The following is a 1,926-nucleotide window of genomic DNA, read 5'->3' on the forward strand; positions in this document are numbered from 1 at the left end:
GTATGTTTGTGTTTGGGCGGTCGGCCTGCTGCCAGGCGTCCGTCAGCCGGTTCGTGATGATTCGTTGTGCGGGAAAGACCCGGAGCGAAATGACTATTACTGAAGCTGTCGACGAGGACCCGGACTTCATGCCTGATCGAGGAAGGGTCGATGAAAGTAGTGTGGGATATGGGTGGTTAGAGTCTTTGAGTTGGTTGTTAGAGTCATAGCTCTGATTCGTCATTTGTACTTTTGGGACAGGGTAGTCTCCGACACGTTACTTTCGTGTGGTTCTCCGTAGTTGGCAATCCCATGGAGTAGTCGGTTGTAGAGGTCGAGAGGCGGCCATCGGGGGCTGACTATTCCTTTCTGTCACTTGTTCAATATTTCGAACTAATTATGCTTTCTGAAAACTTGTAAACCTTGCCGTCACTGGAGGACACTCGTGACGATGCTTTTAGTTACAGCAGGACTGTAATAGTATTGTATATTAATCGCTGTTAATCGCGATTGGGATGAGTCTTTATTTCGACAAGTCTTTTTATTTGAACAAAACGAAAAAAAAATACCTGCTTTTCCGCTTTATTTTATTTTTGAGTTACTAAAGTGACGCCACCGAAATCGGGGTGTTACACAATGCAATTAATAAGGTCATAAATTAGATCTCGATGGAGTTGAAGAGTTTTCCGAAACAACGATATCAAGAGTGCAATTATTGTCAAGACTCCTAATTAAAAACTATGGTCTTGAATAATAACATGGAAGAATTGTGAATGTGAACTTACCAAATATACCCATGTCTAGAGTTTGCATCCCATTAGCATTTTCCAATCCTGATTCCCATTTGATCTTGGCGTTTCTATTTAAATAGCAAGTACCATGAGAGTGCGAGACAGAGAGAGAGAATGAGAAAGAGGGAGGATGGTAGAAAATAAATAGCTATTTAGGGGTACAAAAGAAAGTTTTTTAATATGTATTTGTAAACCTTTTTATGCCACTATAACTTGCAGACTTAGACTTCTTGTAGTCCCTGAAATAGTTAAGACCGTAAGCAATTATGAAATTCTCCGCTTTGAACATAACTAGAAACAATATTTGAATAATTTTATTTATCATCTAGAGTATTAAACTCGGAGTATGTTTTAAAAAAAACTAAAATATTTGGAATAGAATTGGTAGCATGAAAATAATCACTAGCACATAAATTTCAATTTAACAATAAATTCTTGTTGTCACACAAGTAACATGTTTAATTACCTTCTAATAGTAAGAATACAATCTTCTATGCTCATAGTTTCCATTTCAGATATTTCCTTCGTATAGGAACTCAACTGAGATTGATAGTAAATATAATTATGAGGCGAAATTATTTCCACAAACTTCAATTGAATAAAAAATATAAAGTATATACATGATGCTACTAAAACAAATCTAAGGTACATACCGGAAAATTGGTACGCAAAGAATCTCCACGATTCTTAATGGCAATTAAATCATGAGCTCTTGCTGCTTCAATTTCATTTTCAAATGCTCCTGCAAACAACCATCACCACCAACATTGTATAAAAAAAGAAAATATTAAATCAAGGAAGAAGTTTATTAGATTGGGTTGCACATAGTCGCTTTTTTTATTAACATATGTTGAGCCAACGCGAGTGACTTAAGGTTACTCAATTTGACATATCTCGACATATAGGATTGCAACTAGAATAGAAAAATGCACTACGCCAACTAAAGTTAAAAAAAGTTCTAAAATATTCTAGGACATTGTCTACCAAGGACGAAGAAAATTATTGTCAAATTTGTTTTTCTTTTTTAAAATAGGATATACAAAATAATATCTTTTTATAACAAGTAAAAACATGACTTATGGTTGACCTTTCTTTTAATATAGCCTCGATAACAAATGATATGAGTTAAAGTAATTGTTGTAATCTAGAAATAAAT

The 1,926-nt window shown here is 34.9% G+C and overlaps 1 long non-coding RNA gene across 1 annotated transcript; it reads right to left on the reverse strand.

Annotated features, from left to right (window-relative positions):
- Nucleotides 1-600: 600 nt before the first annotated feature.
- LOC130717027 (uncharacterized) lies at nucleotides 601-1,512 on the reverse strand. Its single transcript, XR_009012237.1, has 3 exons — nucleotides 1,424-1,512; nucleotides 1,237-1,310; nucleotides 601-1,009 (listed from the first exon to the last, which is right to left on the reverse strand). It is a non-coding gene; the product is annotated as an uncharacterized LOC130717027 (long non-coding RNA).
- Nucleotides 1,513-1,926: the final 414 nt, after the last annotated feature.

The sequence above is a fragment of the Lotus japonicus genome, chromosome 5 (assembly GCF_012489685.1).
Source record: "Lotus japonicus ecotype B-129 chromosome 5, LjGifu_v1.2".
NCBI lineage: Eukaryota > Viridiplantae > Streptophyta > Magnoliopsida > Fabales > Fabaceae > Lotus > Lotus japonicus.